Source organism: Manihot esculenta, chromosome 17 (genome assembly GCF_001659605.2).
Source record: "Manihot esculenta cultivar AM560-2 chromosome 17, M.esculenta_v8, whole genome shotgun sequence".
Classification (NCBI taxonomy): Eukaryota; Viridiplantae; Streptophyta; class Magnoliopsida; order Malpighiales; family Euphorbiaceae; genus Manihot; species Manihot esculenta.
The window spans coordinates 20,094,335-20,122,174 of NC_035177.2; the positions used below are offsets into that span (position 1 = coordinate 20,094,335).

General features: G+C 45.0%; 1 pseudogene; it reads left to right on the plus strand.

Moving 5' to 3' along the window:
• The first annotated feature begins 1,986 nt into the window (after positions 1–1,986).
• LOC110604379 overlaps positions 1,987–27,840 on the plus strand; it is a 29,162-nt pseudogene continuing 3,308 nt past the window's right edge.

A 27,840-nucleotide genomic window follows, 5' to 3' on the forward strand; every position in this document is an offset into this window, starting at 1 on the left:
TTTGCCCAAACAGTACCTAAAATCTTAAAATAACACAACGAAACTATTTCAATCAAACTATTAACCATTTCTATGTACCACATGTTATAGCCAGAATAAATTATTTATTGCAAACAATAGTTGAGCCATACAACATGTTGGAAAAAATTGCTCCAACAATCCATTCTTAATTTATATATTCCTTCTCACATGTTGTTCACTCTATCTTTAGCTAACTTACCTTGTAAAACTTTTGGAACAACGTAAATGTGTGCCATGAGCCTATAAAATTTTGAGTTAGTTTTTTGAAGAGAAAGAAGAAGAGAAAAGTGTGAAAATGAGTGGGATGTGGGGGTGTTTAAATAGGCACAGTTGAGGTCTGGCGCCTCTTTAAAAGGCGCCCGTTGAAGCCTGATGCCTCTTTTCAACGGGCCACTCTTAGTCGGCCTGACGCCTCTTGGTGTTGAGGCCGTGCCAAGCTGCATGACGCCCCTTAAAGAGGTGCTAGGACTCAGACCTAGCGCCTGTTTGATAGGCGCCAGGTCCTGACGCCTGCTTAATAGGCGCCAAGCACCCTTTTCGGCTGCCACTTGGCACCCCAACCCTAAATCCACAAATACTTTTCCTCCAACCCCTAATTCACAAATTAAAAATCTCCCACCCCTAATGTAATATCCGGCCAGACCCCGACATCGGAATTCCTACCTTCCGGCGGAATCTCCGTTGGAATCCGAAATTCTAGAATGTTAGAGCCTTTTAGAAGGGTAAAATAAAGGTTTTCTAAAATGTTTTTATATGTTTTTATGGTTTTAATGAAGAAAGAAATTGAATTTTGAAAGAAAAAGCCATGGAGGAAAAACTCAGGTTTGACTGCCGAACCTCAAGTTCGGCAGCCGAACATTGGGAGTTTGCGGAAGCACCTTTGGCCCTCGAAGGTGGTCTGGCTAGCCACCTATAAAAGGCCCCTTGTTCAAAAATGGGCGAGTTTTCTCTCTCTATTTTCGAGCATAGGTGAGATTTCACCCTCCTTTGGTTGATTTTATGTTTTCCTTCAAATCCTTCAAGTTTTTTATGAGTTTTTACCTTTATTTTGAAGATTTTAAGCTAAGATCAAAGTTTTGAAGCTTGGAGACCCCCGGAGCTCGTTCCTCCATATCTCTAAGTTTGGGATCGCATCTCCTCTCAATCTTCAAGAGGTAAGTGTAGATCCTCTTCTTCTTTTAGGTTTTAAGTGAGTTTTAAGGGGTTTTAAGGGTGTTTAATGCATGGCTAGAGTAGATATAGAATGTTAGGGTTTATGTTAGTTTAATGATAAATGTGATGCTATATTGATGTTTGTTGGGGTTTAGGCTAGTTTTATGCCCCTATGTGCTTGAAAATGTATTTATGCATGTTTTAGAATAGTTAGATGCAAGTTGGAAAGTTTTGGGAGGCTGGATGAGTGAGGCGAAATCGGGTTCTGCCCTTCGGGAGGACCCAGGTTCGGCCGCCGAACCTGCCTGTGGAGGCAGCTTTAGCCGCCTAAACTCGCCCTCGAAAGTTTGGACTTTCGGCTCTGAAGGGGAGTTTCGGCCGCCGAACCTACCCCCGAAAGTGCTTGACTTTCGGATCTGTGGAGGACTTTCAGCCGCCGAACCTTGCCCCCGAAAGTGCCTGACTTTCGAATCTGTAGGGACCTTCGGCCGCTGAACCTGCCGTTGAAAGTCCCCTGCCCAGCCTTCATTTGCCTGTTTTCTATGCATGTTTTATGATGTTTTGGGGGGATTTTTAGGGAGTTGTTTAGAGTCATGTTAGAGTATGTTTGGTTCCTCATTTGAGTCCACCTGTGTAGGATCGGACCTGAGGAACTGAGGTGATCAGCAGTGAGATAGCTGCTTTAGAGTTAGTTTAGAGTCAGCCAGAGGTGAGTAGAACTAAACTAATCTTTTATTTCAAGAAATCAAATGTTTTAAGCATGTTCATGCATCATGTATATGAAATAGGTTGGATGCATTAGATTTCACAAATATGTCGTATTGCATAATTGCTTGTTGATGTGGATGGACAACAGGACGACCCATTAGCCCTCTAGATATTATGTTATGTAATGAAAGACCAGGGCTGCCATTCTACGCCCCTGGCACAGAGTACAGGAAAGACCAAGTGTGGCCTGCACTACGCCCCTGGCACACAGCTTATGTTATGTAATAGAAGTCCTGAGGAGCTCCACCGAGGGCCGGGCACAGAGTAGAGGGATTTTTGGGTCAGTCCATCCGTGATGTGAATTGTTTGTGTTGTGATGCATTTCATGAAAGCATATGTTTAATAAACTGTTTTTATTGTTATGTTCACTGAGCTCTAGTAGCTCACCCCTTTCCCCTAACCCCTAGGTTGCAGGGCCAGAGATAGCTCAGGAAGTCAGCAAGGGTAAAGACTATGTTTATGTAATAGATTAGTAGTGGACATGTAATGTAACGTAATGTAAAGTAGAGTGATGTTTTATGGATTAATATTGTGCTTGGCCCTAACAGTAGTGGAAATCCCTTTTGTACATGATCTGTATGTAATATTTTTAATGGTGTTATCTGATGAACCAAGCTTGATATATGAAATGTGGACCCAACTAGAGCATTTGATGAGGGCTCTAGTATGGGGTTTTATGTTTACAGTTATGGTGCATGCACAGGTCAAGCTTGGTATATGAAAATTTTAAAGTTTTTATGAAAATGTATGATCATGTATGGGATTTTATCAGATGTACATGATATATGTTAGGCTTGCTACGGGTTCCGGCGACCTTAAGTCGATCTGAATCCTAACGCCGGTAGCGGTCCGGTTTCCGGGTCGTTACACCTAAATTAGCAAAAAGCCCCCATTTCTCTCCCTAAGCTTCCAAGACTCCGTTTCAGAGTTTCAAAAACACCATCAACACACTTCATTAAGGAACTGATTCTAAGAGATGGGTTCACAAACACGATCTCAATAGAAAAAAGTGTCACCACCCTAAGAATAATATATGAAAAACCTTTTTCCAATTCATCCCCATCTAAATCAACAGCCAAGCTTTTTGTAATCTTAGAGGCTATAGCTGATAGAGTGGAGATGCACCCGAATGTGGGCGAGCAACGTGACAATTGGAATGAACTTCTTTTCAACTCAATTAACATGATCACTCTCACAGCTATAACCATGGCTGGTGTTACTTCAATTGGTGGAGCAGGAGCTTATATTTTAGCATTAAAGCTAGTGTCAACTCTTAGCTATGGGGATGTTGTTTATCATGAACAAAATCCAGCCCTCACAGCTTGCAGAAGAGCAATGTAATGCTGTAAAATTGTTTACGCAGCTTTATAGCCAATTACAAACTACACTTGCTCTTTATGATCCTACAGAGTTGGATGTGAAGGATGCAATGGACAAGGTTTTGGCTCTTGACAAAGCCTATCCACTTCTTTTGCTAGGAAAAATGGTTGAGAAGTTTCCTACAATATTTGAACCTGCTGTTTGGTAGCCTAAATAATGAATTCCAAAGAAAAAGCAAAAGGAATGGAAATAATGGATTGAGCAAGGAGATGAAAGGGCAGATGAGGAAGGTTATTGAGGTGGTAAAAGTTAAAGATACTGAAGATTATATGAGACTGGGCAACTTGGCATTGAAGATAAACAAAACTTTTGCCATCTCGGGTCCATTGCTCACGAGCATTGCAGCTGCTGGGTCTACATTTATGGATAGCGGTGCTTGGGGAGTGGTATACTGAGTTCCAGTAAAGGATAGTATCAAGGTGTATTTTGATAAGTTTAATATGGTTTTTCTTCCCCCTGCTTCCTTTATTCTTTCTCTTTTGTTCTCTAGTAACGTGTAACTGTCATCCTGCATTTATACCCTCCTGTCATAATCCCATTGGCTGTACGTATAGACATATTGCCTTCTTTCTCATCGTCAGGCGGCCATTTAATTTCATCCGGCGCCATGTAAACACGATCCCAAATGTTACGGGGTCTGCTGCCCTAAGAGTCTAACAGGTTAATTGAGTTGGGCCTCCCACATGTAGGCCTAAGCCCTGTCCAGTCCATCCAAGCGAGTCCTAAGCTAATATATGAGGCAAATCTAAATGTTAGGCCTTAATAGAGTTGAGGTCTGTCCTTTCCAGTACAGGTTCAACCATGGTCGGGGTGTCCAGGGCCCGATTATTATCAAGTGCCTTTTTACCTGCTCATTAATTATTCAATGATTAATGAGGGGGTAAATCTCGAAACTCCAATTATTATTGTGCGGCTCTAGAAGAGTTCTTGTCAAAATGTCTCCTCTTTGCCTTTACCTATTTCAAACTTATACTTTCGATTTCACTTGTTGCTCTGCCTTTTGTGCTGCTTCTGCTATCTTGCCCTTGCGCTTTCCTATAATTCCTGCCTTTCTGATTTGAGGTACATCCTATTCTTCTCATAGCTTTTGCTAGAATTTTCGATGTAGTGGGTCTGGTGTCCTCTATCACCCCTTCCTCTCTTTCCAATTACTTTTCCAGCGGCTATTCTGACACCACCATCTATAGGATTAGGGCACCCCTTCCTAATGAGATGATTGTTCTCCCTACCCACCACCGGCGGGTCTAATAAACACTCAGCAAAGGTGCAACCTAGTTTTTATTGTCAAACAATGTGATTTCGGGCTGACCTTCCCTTTAACCCCTTTCTTCATTAAGGTCTTTTATCATTTTAGGGTGACTCCTCGAATGTTGTCCCCTAATTCCATCTTGTTCATGTGCTGCTTCGAGTCCATTTGCTTGTGCTGAGGTTTTGCCCCTTCTATTGAGCTATTCAGCACTTTTTTTTCATCTCGTTAGGTCTATCCATAAGTTCTATTACTTTGATCCCCGGACTGGGTTGTCCATATTTGCTGGGTATAAGGACTCAATTAAATATTGTGCCGAGGCTTTTATCGTTGTCGAGCTAAAAGAGAGCTCGGGATCAATTGGGATGTCAACCTCTCCTAGGGGGAGGTCCCTCAGGACTGTAACGACTTTCCTTGGTTAAGCCTAGTGGACCAAGTTTTCCTTCTCCAACTGAACTCTATAAGGAAGAAGTATGATATTGAGAAATGTATGTTTATGTCCAATCTGCAGGACTACCGGGAAACTGGTATTCTTTTCTGGTTTTCTTTCTTTTTATATTTTTCTTTTGTTGTTTCGAGCTCTAACTAAATTGGTATTTTCTTTTAAGCTTCTGTTATATAAATGGATGCCATCAAGCTTTCCAAGAATTTCACCCTGTCCCGGGAGAGCATGAAGGTGACTCTGGTCGCTTTTAATGCCAATAGAACTGTAACTGATGTGACCCGGGAGGTATTCCAGGCCGCAAACCCTATTTCTGCAATTCGTCGCTCTGCCTCTGTCTTTGCACCTTCTCTGGCTTTGGTGCCTATGGCAGGGGGTTCTCGCTCCGCCGCATCAAGGACATCGGTCCCCGCTAAAGCACCGGCTCCTGCCAAGACTCCTTTTGCTCCAAAAGAAACTCCTAAGGACCCCATCACGCTCAACGAATCGACTGAGAGCAGCTTAGAAGAGAGCGTCAGGACTGCTCCCCTGGATGTCCCACCTATTTAAGCTATAGTAGCTGTCGTGATCGAGGTGGGGCTGCCAAGTGGGCCCGAACTTCAAAACCTGCGACTAAGGGTAGGGCTACTAAGCATGCCTGTACCTTGGAACTTGCAAGGGCAGCCCTTTCCCCTCCAGTTGATAAAGAAAAGAAAGCGGTAGAGCACCTATCATCTGCCCTGGATGAGTTGTTGAATGCTGCCGAAGTGATTGTTGGGTCAACTCTGGCTTCTGTGGCCGAGATGCTACGTGAGAAGATATTTAGAGGGGTCTCAGATGCTTTTGATTCCCGCTTTTTTACTCTTGTCAGCCATTTGGCCTGCGCACCAAACAGCAGGCAGTCTTTAGTTCGCGATCCTAGGAGGATCTTGGGGACAGTATGAGAGAGATGCTCCTCATGGTGAGTTGTATGTCCTCCTCGAGAGTATTTCTATTCTTTTGGCTTTCTTTAACTTTAATTTTTGCTTTTCTATGACAGGCTTTGGGTGTGTTCATGGAAATTAATGCCCAAGACTAGTCTCTGCAAAGCTTAATGGATTAGCACATTGTTGAGGTGCACCGGAAGGAAAATATAGTTGCCACTGGTGAGGCCCACGGGCACATCATCGAGTTCCAAAATCAAATCGAGGACCTTACCCAGCAGCTGGGGAAGATGAGGGAGGAAGTCACCAGGGCTTCCCAATGGGCTTCTGCAGCAGAGTCTCAGCGAGATAAAGCCTTAGCATAGCTGTCAACTTTGGAGGAGGCCTGTCGCCAGCACGATGAGGCTTTAGCTCGTGCTACTGTCCTTCAGCAGGAGCTCAATAAATACATCGAAGACCTAAGGGGCATGACTTCGGCGGCGAAGGAGTCTCGACTTCAGCAGCAGCAACAACTCTGTCAAGAGGTCTCTACCTTGGAGAAGAGGTGTACTTCATTGTTGAGGGATGCCCGGGCTGCAAAGGACAAGGTCCAGCAAGCCTAGGAGGAGTGGTTGCAGAAGTACAGGGACTCTGTAGAGTTGAAGAAGAAAATCCAACAGGCCTGTGAAGCGCTACTGGAGGAGTATAAGGCCTCTGCAGAGTTAAAAGAAAGAATATACAAAGAGGCTTTCCGCATGTTCGCTTTAAGCTTCAACCAGGGCCTTAAAGCAGCTAGGGATGCCCCCTCCACTCCGTTGGCTGACCTGCGAGTCCCTGAACTGGACTCTGATGGTGAGGATGTCTGCTATAGGGAGGATGATATCCCTTTGCCTAAGAACCCTCCTCTTTTTCCCTTTGGACTGCATGGGGAATTCTGTAAATAATAATCCTGTAAATGACTTAATCAGCTCTGCTCCCCTTCCCCTGCAACTTTTGTAACCCATTCCAATGGTTAATAAGATTTTAAATTTTTCTGTTGTTTTTCATATGTCCACTTACATTTTCTTGTCTTTTTAAATTTTATTTGTATTCTGATACTTAGACTTTTTTTATGTATATAGGCCGCGAGCTGTGTTGGGCCGGTTACTCATTTGCTTATTTTACTTATAAAGCATATGACTTGTTGTATTTTGTTCTTTGTTTATCGAATGCCTTAGTGTTTCATTCCTTCTGTTCCCTTGCTGAGTTTTTATTTGTTATTGTCTCTAGTTTGCATACAGTCCTTTGCCTTAGTTCATATTGCCCTCAAGTTATACTTTTTTACTTACTCATATTTTGCCATTCGCGGATTCATTTCTAAAGTTAGTAACAGGCCTTAATTTTATTTTGATTTTGCCTTGGCTTTACTTCTTTTTGGGCCTTAGGGGCACTGAGCTCTTTTTCGAGGATGGCATTGTGCCTTAGCTTTGTTTCCCTTTAGTTGTTGGAGGTGCCGAGCTGCCTTTTTTTTTTCTTTTTGACGTCAGCACTCTACTTTAGTCTTACATTTCTATGGGTCGAACTCTTTCATCAGGTCAGCATCAAGCCTTAGATTTGGTTTTCTGTGAGCTGAACTCTTTCGTGACGTCGAAACCTGGCCTTAGCCTCATTTTTCCATGAGCTAAGCTCTTTTGTGAGATTGGAACCAAGCCTTTGCCTTGTTTTCTTATGAACCAAGCTCTTTTGTGAGGTCGAAACCAGACCTTTGCCTTGTTTTTCTGTGAATCGAGCTCTTTTGCGACTTCGGAACCAGGCTTTAACCTTTTTTCTTGAGTCTTGTGTATGCCAAGGTCCTTTCTTGGAGTTGGCATCGTATCTCTTAGTTCATTTTCTTTTGCCTTATAGCCTTGCCTTATTGGAGTCTTCATCTCCTCAATCGGTTTTGTGGTGTTGGTGATCTTATTTCCGAGACAGATCATCTACCTCATTGAGGGCTTCATCTTTCCATTCGATTTTGTGGTGTTGACAGTCCATTTTCGAGAATGGTCACCCACCTCATTGGGGTCTTCATCTCCTCAATTGATTTTTGGTACCGACAGTCTTATTTCCAAGACCGGTCACCTATCTCATTGAGGGCTTCATCTTCTGAACCTGTTTTGTGGTGCCGACAGTCCATTTTTGAGACCGGTCACCCACCTCATTGGATCTTCATCTCCTCAATCGATTTTATGGTTTCGACAGTCTTATTTCCGAGACTGGTCACCTACCTCATTGAGGGCTTCACCTTCCCAACTAATTTTATGGTGTCGGCGGTCTTATTTTTGAGACTGGTCACCTACTTGTGTAACGACCCAAAAACCGGACTGCTACCGGCGCTAGGATCCAGATCGGCTTAAGGCCGCCTGGACCCGTAGCAAGCCAAACATTCATTCTGTATACCTGTTTAATCCCATACATGATCAACAATTACATAAAAATTTAAAACTTTTCTTTTCATCCAATCACCAAACTCAACCTGTGCACGCACAAATCATAAACATAATCATCAACCCCACACTGGAGTCCTCATCAAATACTCCAATGGGGTAACATAACATATAGTGAGTTTGGCTTACTTAAAACATCATTAAACCATTACATTTGAAAGATCATGTAAACAAAGGGATTAACATACAATCTAGGGTCAAGCACAACTATAATCCTCAATAACATCATTACATTATACTTCATAACTAACTAATACTATTCATTACATTTCAATATTTATCATGTCCACCACTAGCTATTACATGACCATGACTTTACTCTTCTTGACCTCCTTGTCTATCCCGTACCTGCAAACCTGGGGTTAAGGGAGTGGGGTGAGCTACTAGAGCCCAGTGAGCAGAATAATAAAACATTTAAATCATATGCTACAATGGAATGCATCACATCACAGGCAAATCACATCAAGGATGGTTTTGTCACCAATAGTCCTCAACATACCCAATAGTGCCAGGGGCGTAGAATGGGCCTCAACCTGGTCTTTCTCTTAGCATAACATACATGACATAACATTTCTATAATGCCAGGGGCGTAGAATGAGCCTCGACCTGGTCTTTCTCTTAACATAGTGCCAGGAGCGTAGAATGGGCCTCGACCTGGACTTTCATACCATACCATATCATATCACATCATATCATACGAGGACTAAAGGATCATCCAACACCCATCCACATCATCATCATATTATGCAATGCAACATATTCGTGAATTCTAATGCAAGCACCCTAGTATATCTCATGGAATTCATGATGCGTGAATCATGCTAAGAACTTATTTATTTACTTTAAAGCATAAAGAGTTATTCCACTCACCTTAGGCTAGCTCAAATGACTCTGGAGCAGCTATCATACTGCTGAGGTCCGCGGTTCCTCGGGTCCGAACCTACACAGGTGGACTCAAATGAGGGACCAAACATCCATGAACATGACTCTAAGATACTCCCCAAAAACCCCCTAAAACACCTTAAAAAATCATAGAAATCATGCAAAGGAGGGCTGAACAGGGCACTTTCGGCGGCAGGTTTGGCGGCCGAAAGTCCCTCCAGAGCCGAAAGTCATGCACCTTCGGCGGCACTTTCGGCGGCCGAAGGTTCCCTCCAGAGACGAAACTCATGCATGTTCGGCGGCACCTTCGGCGGCCGAAAGTCCCTTCCAAAGCCGAAAGTCCACTTTCGGGGGCAGGGTTCGGCAGTCAAAAGTTGGCCTCCACAGGCAGGTTCGGCGGCCAAAAGGGCCTTCGGCTGCTGAACCTGGATCCTCCCAAAGTGGCAGAACCCAGCCTTTCACATGCATAAACGCCTCCCAACTCATTCAATCATGCATTTTCCTATTCTACAACATGCATACTCAAGCATATAAGCTCCTAGGGGCTTCAAACTATCTTAAACCCCAACTACAACACATCAAACATGCATATCCAACATACATTGCTCAAAACTCAACATAAAAACCCATAAACTTAAAATAACCTAAACATGCATTTCTACCCCAAAGATCTTCATAAAACTTGTTTAAAACATACAAGGAAGGTTGGATCTAAGCTTACCTCTTGAAGATCGAGAGGAAAGACGATCCTAGCTTGGAGATAGGGAGAAATCAACTCTTTGGCCTCCAAGCTTCAAAACTTGCTCTTTTTGTTCAAATATCTTCAAACCAAGTGAAAACGTGTTAAAACTTGAAAGATTGGAGGAAAAATATCAAAAACGAACCATGGGAGAGCAAAAACTCACCGTGGCCGAAAATGGGGAGAAAACTCGCCCGTTTCGGCCATGGAGCTCTTATATAGGGACTGCTAGACCACCTTTCGGCAGCCTAAAGTGCCTCCAAAACTCATGCAAGTTCGGCTGCCGAACATGAGGTTCGGCGGCCGAACCTTTGAAACTTTCGGAAGCCTAACTTGCCTCCTCTAAACTATCCAATGTTCGGCGGCCGAACTTGAGGTTCAGCGGCCGAACCTGGAAATGCCTCCTTGGTCTTTTTTTCATTCAAAAACTCAATTCTTTTCTTGCTTAAAACCATAAAATACATTAAAACATTTTATGAAAACATGGTTTTTACCCTTCTAGAGGTCTCCGACATCCGAGATTCCATCGGATGTTAGGAATTCCGATACCGGAGTCTAGCCGGGTATTACATTCTTCCCCCCCTTAAGAACATTTGTCCCTGAATGTTCACCAAACAAACCTAGCATGGCATAAAAATATAAACACACAACAAAGCACATAAAACTCACCTTAGAAGAGATGAGGATATTGTTGGAGCATGGACTCCCATGTCTCCCAGGTACACTCCTCAATGTTGTGGTGATTCCAAAGGACTTTCACCATCGGGATCTTCTTGTTTCTCAACTTTCTTATCTGAGTGTCAAGAATCCATACTGGCTGCTTAACATAAGTGAGATCTTCTTGGATCTCCATATCAGGCTCACTAAGAACCTTACCCGGATCTGACACAAACTTTCGTAGCATAGAAACATGGAAAACCGGATGGATTCTCTCCATTGAAGCAGGTAAATCTAGCTTATACGATACATTCCCAATCTTTTGCAAGATCTCAAAGGGCCCAATGTACCGTGGAGCTAGCTTACCTTTCTTCCCGAACCGAATCACCCCTTTCATTGGAGACACCTTGAGCAATACCAAATCCCCCTCCTGAAACTCTACTTGCCTTCTGCGGATATCTGCATAACTCTTTTGCCTGCTTGCAGCAGTCTTGATCCTTTCTCTGATTATGGGCACTACCCTGCTGGTAATCTCTACAAGCTCAGGCCCTGCCAAGGCCCTTTCCCCAACTTCTTCCCAGCAAACAGGTGACCTGCACTTCCTTCCATATAAAACTTCATATGGAGCCATCCAAGGGTAGATGCTGCCTCCAAGAACCGCTAAAATCCAGCACACACATTCTGAGCATATCCTCAATTGTCTGGATGGTCCTCTCTGACTGTCCGTCCGTTTGTGGATGGAAAGCAGTGCTAAAATCCAACCTGGTACCCATAGCATTCTGCAGACTCCGCCAAAACCTGGAGGAGAACTGGGGTCCTCTATCAGACACTATTGAAACAGGAACCCCATGCAACCTGACAACCTCATCAACATACACCTGCGCCAACTTGTCCACAGAGTAGTTACTCCTGACAGGGATGAAGTGAGCAGATTTGGTCATTCTGTCCACAATCACCCATATGGAGTCTAACCTATTGGACGATGCCGGTAACCCCACCACGAAGTCCATAGCTATGTTCTCCCATTCCCACTCTGGAATAGGTAGTGGGTTAAGCATTCCAGCCGGCTTCTAATGTTCCAGTTTCACCCTCTGACATATTTCGCAGGCTGACACAAACTGTGCCACTTCTCTCTTCATAGCTGGCCACCAATACACTCTCTTCAAATTTTGATACATTTTGGTGGCTCCAGGGTGAACACTGTATCTGGCATTATGAGCTTCCCTCATAATGTCTCCCTTCAGTCCCACATCATCTGGTACACACAATCTATTTCCATAGCGGAGGATCCCCTTACTGTCAAATCTGAACTCTTCATTCTTGCCTGACTGAACAGTCCTGGCAATCTTCACTAACTCTGAGTCCTCGTGCTGTTTCTGAGCCACCTGCTCCAGAAACATGGGTGCCACTCTCATCTGGGCTATCAAAGCACCTGTACCAGACAACTCCAACTGTAGACCTTCATTGATGAGCTCAAAGAACTCCCTCACTACTGGCCTCCTCTCTGCTGAAATATGGGACAAACTGCCAAGTGATTTCCGGCTTAAGGCGTCTGCCACAACATTTGCCTTACCCGGATAGTACTGAATCTTGCAATCATAGTCACTGAGCAGTTCTACCCATCTTCTCTGCCTCAAATTCAGCTCTCTCTGACTCAGGATGTACTGCAGGCTTTTATGATCCGTGAAGATCTCACATTTTACCCCATAAAGGTAGTGCCTCCATATCTTGAGCGCAAAGATCACCGCTGCCATTTCTAGGTCATGTGTAGGGTAATTCAACTCGTGCTTCTTCAGCTGTCTAGAAGCATAAGCAATCACCCTTTCATTCTGCATTAGCCCACAACCTAGTCCCACACGGGACGCATCACAGAAAACCGTGAAGTCTTCATTACTAGTTGGCAGAGCTAACACTGGTGTTGAAGTCAACCTCTTCTTGAGCTCCTCAAAGCTCTCTTCACACTGGTCAGTCCACACAAACCTATGGTTCTTCTTAGTCAATCTGGTCATGGGAGCTGCAATCTTAGAGAAGTCCTGGACGAACCTTCTGTAGTAACCTGCCAAACCCAAGAAGCTCTTGATCTCCGTCACTGTAGTGGGTCTAGGCCAGTTAGCTACAGCTTCCACTTTCTTGGGGTCTACCTCGATTCCATTTTCTGACACAACGTGCCCCAAGAATGAAATGCTCCTCAGCCAGAACTCACACTTGGAGAACTTGGCATACAAGCCATGTTCCCTCAAGGTCTGCAGAACTAACCTCAGATGATGGGCATGCTCCTCTGCATTCCTGAAATACACTAAGATATCATCTATGAAGACAATAACAAAGTGATCCAGGTATTGGCTAAATACTATGTTCATGAGATCCATGAATGCTGCAGGGGCATTGGTTAACCCGAACGGCATCACAAGGAACTCATAGTGCCCATATATGGTCCTGAATGTTGTCTTCGGTACATCCTCTTCTCTTATCCTCAGCTGATGATACCCCGATCTCAAATCTATTTTGGAGAAACAACCTGCTCCTGCTAGCTGGTCGAATAGATAGTCGATCCTTGGCAACGGGTACTTATTCTTGGTAGTGACCTTGTTCAACTGCCTGTAGTCGATACAAAGTCTGAGAGATCCATCCTTCTTTTTCACAAATAGCACTGGAGCACCCCAAGGTGAGGTACTCGGTCGGATGAAGCCTCTATCTACCAACTCTTGTAACTGCTCCTTAAGCTCTTTCAATTCTGCTGGTGCCATCCTGTAGGGAGGGATAGAGATCGGTCTAGTTCCAGGCATCAACTCAATTTCGAACTCTATCTCCCTAGCAGGTGGTAAACCTGGCAGTTCATCTGGGAAAACGTCTAAGAACTCACTGACCACGGGCACTGAGGCGGGCTCTCTAACATGACTATCCAGCTCTCTCACATGAGCTAGAAAACCCTGACAACCCCTCCTGAGTAGCCTACGAGCCTGAAGGGCTGATATCAAACCTCTAGGTGTACTCCCCCTGTCTCCTCTGAAGACAACCTCTGACCCATCCTGACATCTGAACTTGACTACCTTGTCTCTGCAGTCCAAGGTAGCACCATGGGTAGATAGCCAATCCATCCTTAGAATGATGTCAAAATCTATCAAATCTAGAACCACAAGGTCAGTAGAAAGGCATCTTCCCTCCATAAAGACTGGACTATACTGGCAGACTGACTCTGCCACTGATGGGTCACACTTGGGTCCACTGACCCATAGGGGACACTCTAACCCAGAGACCATCAATCCCAACCTCTCGACGGCCCTCGGAGCAATGAAAGAATGAGATGCACCAGGGTCCATTAAGGCATAAACATCTGAGCAACCAATAATGAGATTACCTGCCACCACGGTGTTCGATGCATTTGCCTCCTGCTGTGTTATTGTGAAGATCCGTGCTGGGGCTGATGGACCTTCACCTCTGAAACCCGCTGAAGAAGAGGCTGCCCCTCTCCCTCTGCCTCTGCCACTAGCCTGAGTCGCGGCTGGAGCTGCTGGCTGAGCCACACTACCAGAAGCTGTCTGCTGAGACTGTGCCATAAAAGCTACTCTAGGACACTCCCGAGCCATGTGTCCCTTCTGCCCACATCTGAAGCAGGCTGTCGTCCCAACCAGACATACACCCTTGTGCGGCTTCCCACACTTCCTACATACTGCATTATCTGCACCTGAGCTCGAGCCACTTCCCAATCCCAGACCTGACTTGATCTTACTCCAGAACTGACTTGATCTTACTCCAGAACTTGTTCTTCTTAGACTTGGCCTTACCCCACTTTTTACTGCCTGAAGCTGCTGCACTCAGAGAAGAAGGGTCTAACCTTCCCCCACTTGGGGTCTTGGAACCAGAAGGCTGTGCCACTGACTGCTTAAATTTCCCTTCGATGATTGCACTAGCCTCCATCCTCCGAGCCATATCCATAATGGCATGGAAACTCTCCCTCTCTGCTGACTAAATCAAGGAGGAATACCAGGAATGGAGCCTCATGATATACCTCCTTGACTTCTTCTGATCTGTATCCAGATTCTGCCCAGCAAACGGCAACAGCTCCAAGAATCTGTCTGTATACTCGTCCACACTCATCTCATCTTACTGCCTTAACTGCTCAAATTCAATCATCTTCAACTCCCTCGAACTATCAGGGAAGGCCCATCCTGCAAACTCATTTGCAAACTCCTCCCATGATAGGCTGTCCAATCTCGGGTTCACATAGTTCTTAAACCACTCACGGGCCTTTTTGCATTTTAGTGTGAACCCGGCCATCTGAATGGCTCTACTGTCATTAGCTCCTATCTCATCTGTAATTGTTCTAACCCTCTCAAGATACACAAACGGGTCATCACCGATTTCATACTGGGGAGCACCCAACTTCATGTAGTCAGTCATCTTGACCTTGCTCCCTCCAGATGAGCTAGGTTTAGGTATTTGGGTTTCTGGGACAGTAGGTGCTGCTGGTGGTGGAGGAGGTGCAACATCCCCTGGGGTAGGGTTTGCTGTACCTGGGTAGAAGGACGGGGCTGGGTACATAGGGTACTGCGGGTATGGCATGTGGGAGTGGTAAGGGTTAAAGCTGGGGTAATCCGATGTACCTCCCATCGAATACCCGGGATTCTGAGAAAAGGGTGGGTACTGGGGTGGCTGAACAAATCCCGAGGCCTGAGTGCCTCCTTGGGACTCTCCCATACCCTCTTCCGACATACTCACTCCAAGACTGCCATCCCTCATCTGATCTACATCCATATCATCCCCCACATCCTCTGACATTCCTCCCTGAACTGTTCCCCTTATTGATCTGCTTCTGTTCATATCCAAAGACCTTCTAGGGTTTCTCACTGCTCTTTCCCTGCTAGACCTGCTAGACATTGCCCTTGGCAATGCAGGGGGATGGGCACTCATGCCCTCATCCTCCGGTGGTACTCCAGTTAATCGTGCAGATCGACGAGTTCCTCTCATCCTGTTTACTGAAAAACAGCACACATCACATAAACATTAGCATCAAATGGTTCATGTGCAAACACATGAACCCGCATCGCATACATCACATACATAGCATATCATTAATGCACATGCATAATCATGGCATTTCACATCATCATTCAAGATAGAACTCTACATCCTATCCTAGTGGACATGATTTTCCTATTGTGCTTGACCTTTTAGAACATCTATGAGCCCGACACTCTAGGTCTGACCATATGAACCTAGGGCTCTGATACCAAGCTGTAACGACCCGGAAACCGGACCGCTACCGGCGCTAGGATCCAGATCGGCTTAAGGCCGCCAGGACCCGTAGCAAGCCAAACATTCATTCTGTATACCTGTTTAATCCCATACATGATCAACAATTACATAAAAATTTAAAACTTTTCTTTTCATCCAATCACCAAACTCAACCTGTGCACGCACAAATCATAAACATAATCATCAACCCCACACTGGAGTCCTCATCAAATACTCCAATGGGGTAACATAACATATAGTGAGTTTGGCTTACTTAAAACATCATTAAACCATTACATTTGAAAGATCATGTAAACAAAGGGATTAACATACAATCTAAGGTCAAGCACAACTATAATCCTCAATAACATCATTACATTACACTTCATAACTAACTAATACTATTCATTACATTTCAATATTTATCATGTCCACCACTAGTTATTACATGACCATGACTTTACTCTTCTTGACCTCTTTGTCTATCCCGTACCTGCAAACCTGGGGTTAAGGGAGTGGGGTGAGCTACTAGAGCCCAGTGAGCAGAATAATAAAACATTTAAATCATATGCTACAATGGAATGCATCACATCACAGGCAAATCACATCAAGGATGGTTTTGTCACCAATAGTCCTCAACATACCCAATAGTGCCAGGGGCGTAGAATGGGCCTCAACCTGGTCTTTCTCTTAGCATAACATACATGACATAACATTCCTATAATGCCAGGGGCGTAGAATGGACCTCGACCTGGTCTTTCTCTTAACATAGTGCCAGGAGCGTAGAATGGGCCTCGACCTGGACTTCCATACCATACCATATCATATCACATCATATCATACGAGGACTAAAGGATTACCAACACCCATCCACATCATCATCATATTATGCAATGCAACATATTCGTGAATTCTAATGCAAGCACCCTAGTATATCTCATGGCATTCATGATGCGTGAATCATGCTAAGAACTGATTTATTTACTTTAAAGCATAAAGAGTTATTCCACTCACCTTAGGCTAGCTCAAATAACTCTGGAGCAGCTATCTCACTGCTGAGGTCCGCGGTTCCTCGGGTCCGAACCTACACAGGTGGACTCAAATGAGGGACCAAACATCCATGAACATGATTCTAAGATACTCCCCAAAAACCCCCTAAAACACCTTAAAACAATCATAGAAATCATGCAAAGGAGGGCTGAACAGGGCACTTTTGGCGGCAGGTTCGGCGGCCAAAAGTCCCTTCAGAGCAGAAAGTCATGCACCTTCGGCGGCACTTTCGGCGGCCGAAGGTTCCCTTCAGAGACGAAACTCATGCATGTTCGGCGGCACCTTCGGCGGCCGAAAGTCCCTTCCAGAGCCGAAAGTCCACTTTCGGGGGCAGGTTTCGGCAGTCAAAAGTTGGCCTCCACAGGCAGGTTCGGCGGCCGAAAGGGCCTTCGGCTGCCGAACCTGGGTCCTCCCAAAGTGGTAGAACCCAGCCTTTCACATGCATAAACGCCTCCCAACTCATTCAATCATGCATTTTCCTATTCTACAACATGCATACTCAAGCATATAAGCTTCTAGGGGTTTCAAACTATCTTAAACCCCAACTACAACACATCAAACATGCATATCCAATATACATTGCTCAAAACTCAACATAAAAACCCATAAACTTAAAATAACCTAAACATGCATTTCTACCCCAAAGATCTTCATAAAACTTATTTAAAACATACAAGGAAGGTTGGATCTAAGCTTACCTCTTGAAGATCGAGAGGAAAGACGATCCTAGCTCGGAGATAGGGAGAAATCAACTCTTTGGCCTCCAAGCTTCAAAACTTGCTCTTTTTGTTCAAATATCTTCAAACCAAGTGAAAACGTGTTAAAACTTGAAAGATTGGAGGAAAAACATCAAAAACGAACTATGGGAGAGCAAGAACTCACCGTGGCCGAAAATGGGGAGAAAACTCGCCCGTTTCCGCCATGGAGCTCTTATATAGGGACTGCCAGACCACCTTTCGGCAGCCTAAAGTGCCTCCAAAACTCATGCAAGTTCGGCAGCCGAACATGAGGTTCGGCGGCCGAACCTTTGAAACTTTCGGAAGCCTAACTTGCTCCCCCTAAACTATCTAATGTTCGGCGGCCGAACCTAGAAATGCCTCCTTGGTCTTTTTTTCATTCAAAAACTCAATTCTTTTCTTGCTTAAAACCATAAAATACATTAAAACATTTCATGAAAACATGGTTTTTACCCTTCTAGAGGTCTCCGACATCCGAGATTCCATCGGATGGTAGGAATTCTGATACCGGAGTCTAGCTGGGTATTACAACTTGTTTAGGGTTTCACCTTTCCAACCAGTTTTGTAGTATCGGTGGTCCATTTTTTAGACCAGTCACCCACCTCATTGAGGTCTTCATCATCTGTTCAAAAGTGCTTTGGGAGTAGAAAATGCAATTTTATTTATATCTTAGACATAACTGTTACATTATACATCTTTATGGAAAATACCTCTTTAAGTGTTGAATGTTCCAAGTATAAGGTTCTGGACTTTTCTGCAGATCTTCAATTCTGTATACTCCAAGTCTGATGACTTTGGCGATTTTGAATGGTCCTTTCTAGGTTGGCGCTAATTTTCCAACAGTATTTCTCTTCCCCGTGGCTTCTAGTCTTCTGAAGACTGGATCCCCGACCTTTCAGTTTCTCTCACGAACTTTCCGGTTGTAATATCGAACTACCTTATGTTGATAAGCGGTTGTTTGTAATTATGCCTCATCTTTGATCTCTTCTAAGTCATCCAGGTTGCTTCTCAACTTTTCATCGTTGGTGCTTTTGTCGTTGAATTGGACCCGGTGAGTAGGGATCTCTATCTCTATGGGGACTATGGCTTCTGTTCTAAATGCTAGCACAAACAGTGTCTCTCCTATTGTTGTTCGAGGTGTAGTTTGGAATGCCCACAAGATACTATGCAGTTTGGTTGCCTAGTTCTTTTTAGCACTATCTAACTATTTCTTCAGCCCTTGGAGGATAACTCGATTTTGTCACCTAGGTTTTGCTGTTGGTGCTTTTGTTATTGAATTAGACCTGGTGGGTAGGGATCTGTAGCTCTATGGGGACTATGGCTTCTATTCCAAATGCTAGCACAAACAGTGTCTCTCCTGTTGGTGTCCGATGTGCAGTCCGAAATGCCCACAAGATACTATGCAGTTTGGCTGCCTAGTTCTTTTTAGCACCATCTAACCATTTCTTCAGCCCTTGGAGGATAGCTCGGTTTGTCACCTCGATTTAGTTGTTCGTCTGTGGATGAGCTACTAAGGAAAACTTGTGCCATATGCCTATATTTCTTGTGTAATTTCAAAAAGAGTTGCAGTTGAACTGATTTCCATTGTCTGATATGAGCGTCCTGGGTATTCCAAACCAGTGTATGATATTACCCCACACAAAATCTATCACTTTTCGAGCTGTGATGGTGGGTACAACTTCTGTCTTGGGCCACTTAGAGAAGTACTCTACAACCACAATTATAAACCTCTTTTACTCCACAGTCTTAGGGAATGGCCCCAGAATATCTATCCCCCACTGCAAGAATGGCCACGAGCTTGATATACTTGATTGTGGCATAACTGGGCTGTTGATAGCATTGGTGAACCTTTGGAAAATATCATATCTCTTTACAAATTCTTCGGCTTCTTTCTTTGTTATAGGCTAGTAGTATCCCTGGCGAAAAATCTTGTTTGCCAATGTGCTTGCTCCCTCATGAACTCCATAAACCCCTTGGTGTATCTCCTGAATTATCCTAAATGCCTCTTCCAGGCCTACACATATCAACCACGGGCTGAACTTCCCCCTCTAATATAGGGTTCCTCTTACTGCTTGATAATTAGCAGCCTTAGCTGCAATTTTCCAAGCTTCTGCTTTATCTTCAGGCAATTTTTCAATTTTGAGATACTCTAGGTATGGGGTCATCCAGCTTTGTTCTTCATCAATTTGCATGATGGAGGCTGACTTTTTGATGGTGGGGATGTCGATTTGATGCACATACACTTCATCCAGGAGCTGTTCTAACTCTTTCACAAACAATTTACTGAGTAAGTCTGCCTCTTCATTCTCTTCTTGAGGTATTCTCTGGTATTTGACAATGACTCCTTACTCATTAAGCTCGGCTTCCAGAGCTTGTACTTTGGCCAAGTATCTCTGCATGATGGGATCCTTTGCCTGGTACACTCTTGTTACTTGATTCATTACTAGTTGAGAATTATTGTTTATTCTGCAGTCAGTTGCCCCCACTTCTGATGCTATCTGCATTCCATTCAGAGGAGCTTCATATTCTGCCATGTTATTAAACATCAGGAACCCAAAGTGCAGGGCATAGCATACTTTGAACTCATCAGGCCCTTTCAGAAGAATTCCTATCCCACTACCTGTGGAGCTTGATGCCCCATCTACAAACAGATTTCACATGAATTTATGCTAGTGTTTATTCCCTCCCCTTCTTCCACTGAACTCGGCAACTCATTATTATGCTTTTCCTTATCTAGGCCGAAGGAACACTCAGCTATAAAGTTAGCTAAGGCTTGGGCTTTGATTGCTATCCGAGGTCGATAAATGAGGCAATACGGGTTGATTTCTACTGACCATGCTAGCATTCGTCCTAAAGTTTTAGGCTTGTGTAAGATCTTTTTCAAGAGCTAATCAGTCATCACTACTCCGTGGTGGCCTTCCAGATACATTGTAACGACCCGAAAATCGGACCGCTACCGGCGCTAGGATCCAGATCGGCTTAAGGCCGCCGGGACCCGTAGCAAGCCTGACATGAAACCTGTAAACCTGTTTAATCCCATACATGATCAACCATCATACATAAAAATTAAAACTTTTCTTTCATTCACTCTTCATACACCAAACTCAACCTGTGCATGCACTAAACATAATCATAATCATAAACTTGACCCCTCTGTGGGATCTCATCAATGCCCCCTATGGGTGGCATAACATGTGTTGAGTTGGCTAACATCTATATCATAAAATATCTAAGATCATGTATTTAAAAGGATAACAACATCCATAGGGTCAAGCACAACTTCTAATCCTCAATATCATTATACATAACATGACTATTCAAACTTTACATTATCTTACAATTTATCATGTCCACTTTCTAACTATTACAATTACAAGACTTTACTCTTCTTGACTTCTCTGTCTAGCCCGTACCTGCAATCCTGGGGGATTAGGGAAAAGGGGTGAGCTACTAGAGCCCAGTGAGCAGAATAATAGAAAACAACATTTAAAATCTCATGCCATCATGTAATGCAACACATTTAGTTCAACCAAAACATGCAAATATACATACATTGGCTCCTAGGGGCTTCAAACTAACTTAAACCCCAACTACAACACACAACAACAACACAAATCCAACATACATTGCTCAAAACATAACATTAACTCAAAAACCTAACTATGAGCTAAATATGCATTCTACCCCATAGATCTTGCATAAAACTTACTTTAAACATGAAATGAGCTTAAGATCGGCTCTTACCTCTTGAAGATCGAGAGAGAGACGTCCTAAACTCGGAGGTGGGAGAGATTTGAGTTCTTGAACCTCAAAGCTCCAAAACTTGCTCAAAACTTGAAAATCTTCAAAACAAGATGAAAACTTGTGTAAATCGTGAAAGATTTGAAGGAAAGAACTCAAGGATGGTGAGGAACAGCGGAAGGGCTCACCTTGGCCGAAAATGGGGAGAAAGCTCGCCCATTTCGGCTAAGGGGCTCTTTTATAGTGGCTGGCCAGGCCACATTCGGGAGCCGAACGTGCCCCCGCATGCATGCCATGTTCGGCGGCCGAACTTGAGGTTCGGCGGCCGAACCTGGGCTTCCCTCACTTATGCCTTCGGGGGCCTAAGGCTCACCCGAAAAGCATGCATGTTCGGCGGCCGAACTTCGAGTTTCGGTGGCCGAACCTGAGTTTCCTCCAAGGGTGTTTTTATTCCAAAAACTCATTTCCTCTTTACTTAAAATCATCAAAAACATTAAAACATTTCATGAAAACATGGTTTTACCCTTCTAGAGGTCTCCGACATCCGAGATTCCACCGGACGGTAGGAATTCCGATACCGGAGTCTAGCTGGGTATTACATTCTCCCCCCCTTAAGAACATTCGTCCCCGAATGTTCCTCAACTAGCACATGCATAGAGTCATCACAACATACACATAACACACATGAAACATACAAGAACTAACCTTAGAAAAGATAAGGGTATTGCTGGAGCATGGACTCCCGTGTCTCCCAAGTGCATTCTTCCATATTATGGTGGTTCCACAGGACTTTCACCATCGGGATTTCCTTGTTCCTTAGCTTTCTGATCTGGGTGTCTATGATCCGTACTGGCTGTTCAACATAGGTGAGATCCTCTTGGACCTCCACATCAGGCTCACTAAGAACCTTGCCCGGATCTGACACAAACTTCCTCAACATTGAAACATGGAAAACCGGATGGATTCTTTCCATTGAAGCAGCTAAATCCAGCTTGTACGACACATTCCCAACCTTTTGCAAGATTTCAAAGGGTCCGATGTATCGTGGGGCTAGTTTACCTTTTTTCCCAAAACGAACCACTCCTTTCATTGGAGACACCTTGAGCAATACCAAATCTCCCTCCTGAAACTCTACTTGTCTTCTGCGAATGTCTGCATAACTCTTCTGTCTGCTTGCAGCAGTCTTGATTCTCTCTCTGATTATGGGTACCACCCTGCTGGTGATCTCTACTAGCTCGGGCCCTGCCAAGGCCTTCTCTCCAACTTCCTCCCAGCAAACAGGTGACCTGCACTTCCTTCCGTACAAAGCTTCATATGGAGCCATCCCGATGCTAGCATGGTGGCTGTTATTGTAGGCAAACTCTACCAAAGGTAGATGCTGCCTCCAAGAACCGTCAAAGTCCAGTACACACATTCTGAGCATATCCTCGATAGTCTGGATGGTCCTTTCGGACTGTCCGTCCGTCTGGGGGTGGAAGGCAGTACTGAAATCCAACCTGGTACCCATGGCATTCTGCAGACTCCGCCAAAACCTGGAGGTGAACTGGGGCCCTCTATCAGACACTATTGAAACAGGAACCCCATGCAGCCTGACAATCTCATCCACATATACCTGCGCCAACTTGTCCACAGAGTAGCCACTCCTGACAGGGATGAAGTGAGCAGATTTGGTGAGTCTGTCCACAATCACCCATATGGAGTCCAATCTGTTGGACGTCGCCGGTAACCCCACTACGAAGTCCATAGCTATATTCTCCCATTTCCATTCTGGAATAGGTAGCGGGTTAAGCATTCCAGCCGGCTTCTGATGTTCCAGCTTCACCCTCTGACATACTTCGCAGGCGGACACAAACTGTGCCACTTCTTTCTTCATCGCTGGCTACCAATAAACCTTCTTCAGATCTTGATACATCTTGGTGGCTCCAGGGTGAACGCTGTATCTTGCATTATGAGCCTCCCTCATAATGTCTCCTTTTAGCCCTATGTCATCTGGTACACACAAACGACTCCCATAACGGAGGATCCCCTTACTGTCAAATTTGAAATCACTATCTTTGCCTGACCGAGCAGTCCTGGCAATCTTCACTAACTCTGGGTCCTCATGCTGTTTCTGAGCCACCTGCTCCAGAAACACGGGTGCCACTCTCATCAGGGCCACTAAAGCACCTGTACTAGACAATTCCAACTGTAGACCTTCATCAATGAGCTTGTAAAACTCCTTCACCACTGGTCTCCTCTCTGCCGTGATGTGGGATAGACTGCCTAGTGACTTCCGGCTTAGGGCGTCTGCCACGACATTCGCCTTTCCCGGATGATACTGAATCTTGCAATCATAGTCACTTAGCAGCTCTACCCATCTCCTCTGTCTCAAGTTCAAATCTCTTTGACTCAGGATGTACTGCAGGCTCTTATGATCTGTAAAGATCTCGCATTTTACCCCATAGAGGTAGTGCCTCCACATCTTGAGTGCAAAGATTACTGCTGCCATCTCAAGGTCGTGTGTGGGGTAATTCAACTCATGCTTCTTTAGCTGCCTAGAAGCATAAGCAATCACCCTCTCATTCTGCATCAGTACACAACCCAGTCCCACACGGGACGCATCACAAAAGACTATAAAGTCCTCATCACTAGATGGCAGAGCTAACACTGGTGCTGAAGTCAACCTCTTCTTAAGCTCTTCAAAACTCTCTTCGCACTGGTCGATCCACAGAAACTTCTGATTCTTCCTGGTTAATCTGGTCAGAGGAGCTGCTATTTTCGAGAAGTCCTGGACGAACCTCCTGTAGTAACCTGCCAAACCCAAGAAACTCCTGATCTCCATCACTGAAGTGGGTCTAGGCCAGTTAGCCACAGCTTCTACCTTCTTGGGGTCCACCTCTATCCCATTCTCTGACACTACATGCCCCAAGAACGAAATGCTCCTCAGCCAGAACTCACACTTAGAGAACTTGGCATACAAGCCATGTTCTCTCAAGGTCTGCAGAACCAACCTCAGATGATGGGCATGCTCCTCTGCATTCCTGGAATACACCAAGATATCATCTATGAAGACAATAACGAAGTGATCCAGGTACTGGCTAAACACTCTGTTCATGAGATCCATGAATGCTGCAGGGGCGTTGGTTAACCCGAACGGCATTACAAGGAACTCAAAATGCCCATATCTGGTCCTGAAGGCTGTCTTCGGCACATCTTCTTCTCTGATCCTCAACTGATGGTACCCCGATCTCAGATCTATTTTGGAGAAACAACCTGTTCCAGCTAGCTGGTCGAATAGATCGTCGATCCTAGGCAACGGGTACTTATTCTTGGTAGTGACTTTGTTCAACTGCCTGTAGTCGATACAAAGCCTAAGGGATCCATCCTTTTTTCTGACAAACAAGACTGGTGCACCCCAAGGTGAGGTGCTCGGTCGGATGAAGCCCTTTTCTACCAGCTCTTGCAACTGTTCTTTCAATTCCTTCAACTCTGCTGGAGCCATCCTATAGGGAGGGATAGAGATCGGTCGGGTTCCAGGCATCAATTCTATCTCGAACTCTATCTCCCTAGCAGGTGGTAAACCTGGCAGCTCGTCTGGGAAGACGTCTAGAAACTCTCTAACCACTGGCACCGAGGCGGGCTCTCTAACCTGACTGCTAAGCTCTCTCACATGAGCCAAATACCCCTGACATCCCTTCCTAAGCAACCTACGAGCCTGAAGAGCTGATATCAGACCTCTAGGTGTACCCCTCCTGTCTCCCCTGAAGACAACCTCTGACCCATCCTGACCTCTGAACCTGACTACCTTGTCCCTGCAGTCCAAGGTAGCACCATGGGTAGATAGCCAGTCCATCCCTAGAATGACGTCAAAATCTGTCAAATCTAGAACCACAAGGTCGGCGGAAAGGCATCTCCCCTCAACAAAGACTGGACTGCACTGGCAGACTGACTCTGCCACTGATGGATCATACTTGGGTCCACTGACCCAGAGAGGACACTCTAACTCAGAGATCATCAACCCTAACCTCTGGACGGCTCTCGGAGCAATAAAAGAATGAGATGCACCAGGGTCCATCAAGGCATACACATCTGAACAACCAATGACTAAATTACCTGCCACCACGGTGTTAGATGCATCTGCCTTCTGTTGAGTCATCGTGAAGATCCGTGCTGGAGCTGATGGACCTTCACCTCTGAAACCCGCTGAAGAAGAGGCTACCCCTCTCCCTCTACCTCTGCCACTGGCCTGAGTCACGGCTGGAGCTGCTGGCTGAGCCACACTACCAGAAGCTGTCTGCTGAGACTGTGCTCCAAAAGCTGCCCTAGGACACTCCCGAGCCATGTGTCCCTCTTGCCCGCATCTGAAGCAGGCTGCTGTCCCAGCCCGACAAACTCCCCTGTGTAGTCTACCACACTTTGCACAAACTGCATTATCCACGCCAGAGCTTGAGCCACTCCCTAGTCCCAGACTAGACTTGACCTTGTTCCAAAACTTGTTCTTCTTGGGCTTCCTAGTGGTGTTACTCCACTTTTTGCTACCTGAAGCTGCTGCACTCAGAGAAGAAGAGCCTGGGGTCTTGGAACCAGAAGGTTGTGCCACAGACTGCTTAACTGTCCCCTGAACGATGGCACTGGCCTCCATTTTCCGGGCCATATCCACTATGGCGTGGAAGCTCTCCCTATCTACTGACTGGATCAAGGAGGAATATCTGGAGTGGAGTTTCATGATATACCTCCTTGACCTTTTCTGGTCTGAGTCAAGATTTTGCCCTGCAAATGGCAACAGCTCCAAGAATCTGTCGGTGAACTCCTCTACACTCATATCATCGGTCTACCTCAACTGCTCAAACTCTATCATCTTCAGCTCCCTTGAACTATCTGGGAAAGCCCATCCTGCAAACTCCTTTGCAAACTCCTCCCAAGACATGTTGTCTACTCTCGGGTTCACATAATTCTTGAACCAATCTCGTGCCTTCTTGCACTTAAGCGTGAACCCAGCCATCTGAATGGCTCTACTGTCGTCAGCCCCAATCTCATCTGTGATCACCTTAACCCTTTCAAGATATACAAATGGGTCATCCCCTTTCTCATACTGAGGAGCACCCAATTTCATGTAGTCGGTCATCTTGACCTTACTCCCACTGGCTGAGCTAGGTCTAGAAGGTTGGGTAGCTAGGGCTGCTGGTTCTATAGGTGGTGGAGGTGGTGCAATATTTTCTGAGGTAGGGTTTGGATAGTAAGGTGGGGGTGGATACATTGGGTACTGTGTATATGGTGGGTAGTAGGGTGGGTATGGCATCTGTGTGGGATAAGGGGTGAAGCTAGGGTAATCTGATGTACCTCCCATTGAATACCCGGGATTTTGTGAGAAGTGTGGGTAGTGGGGTGGCTGAACAAATCCCGAGGCCTGAGTGCCTCCTTGGGACTCTCCCATTCCCTCTTCTGACATACTAACTCCCAAACTGCCATCCCTCCTCTGCTCTACATCCATATCATCCCCCATGCCTTCTGACATTCCTCCCTGAACTGTTCCTCTGACTGATCTGCTTCTACCCAGATCCAAAGACCTTCTAGGGTCTCTTACTGCTCTTTCTCTATTAGACCTACTAGACATTGCCCTAGGCAATGTAGGAGAACGGGCGCTCATGCCCTCATCCTCAGGTGGCACTCCAGTCAATCGTGCAGATCGACGAGTTCCTCTCATCCTGTTTTCTGAAAGGCAGCACATAACAAGCAAACATTAGCATCATATGGTTCATGTGGGCACACATGAACCCTCATCATATACATCACACATCATTAATGCTCATGCATATAATCATGGCATTTCATATCATCATGCAAGACAGGACTCCACATCCTATCCTAGTGGACATGATCTTCCTATTGTGCTTGACCTTCTATAACCTCTATGAGCCCGACACTCCAGGTCCGACCATATGAACCTAGGGCTCTGATACCATTCTGTAACGACCCGAAAATCGGACCGCTACCGGCGCTAGGATCCAGATCGGCTTAAGGCCGCCGGGACCCGTAGCAAGCCTGACATGAAACCTGTAAACCTGTTTAATCCCATACATGATCAACCATCATACATAAAAATTAAAACTTTTCTTTCATTCACTCCTCATACACCAAACTCAACCTGTGCATGCACTAAACATAATCATAATCATAAACTTGACCCCTCTGTGGGATCTCATCAATGCCCCCTATGGGTGGCATAACATGTGTTGAGTTGGCTAACATCTATATCATAAAATATCTAAGATCATGTATTTAAAAGGATAACAACATCCATAGGGTCAAACACAACTTCTAATCCTCAATATCATTATACATAACATGACTATTCAAAATTTACATTATCTTACAATTTATCATGTCCACTTTCTAACTATTACAATTACAAGACTTTACTCTTCTTGACTTCTCTGTCTAGCCCGTACCTGCAATCCTGGGGGA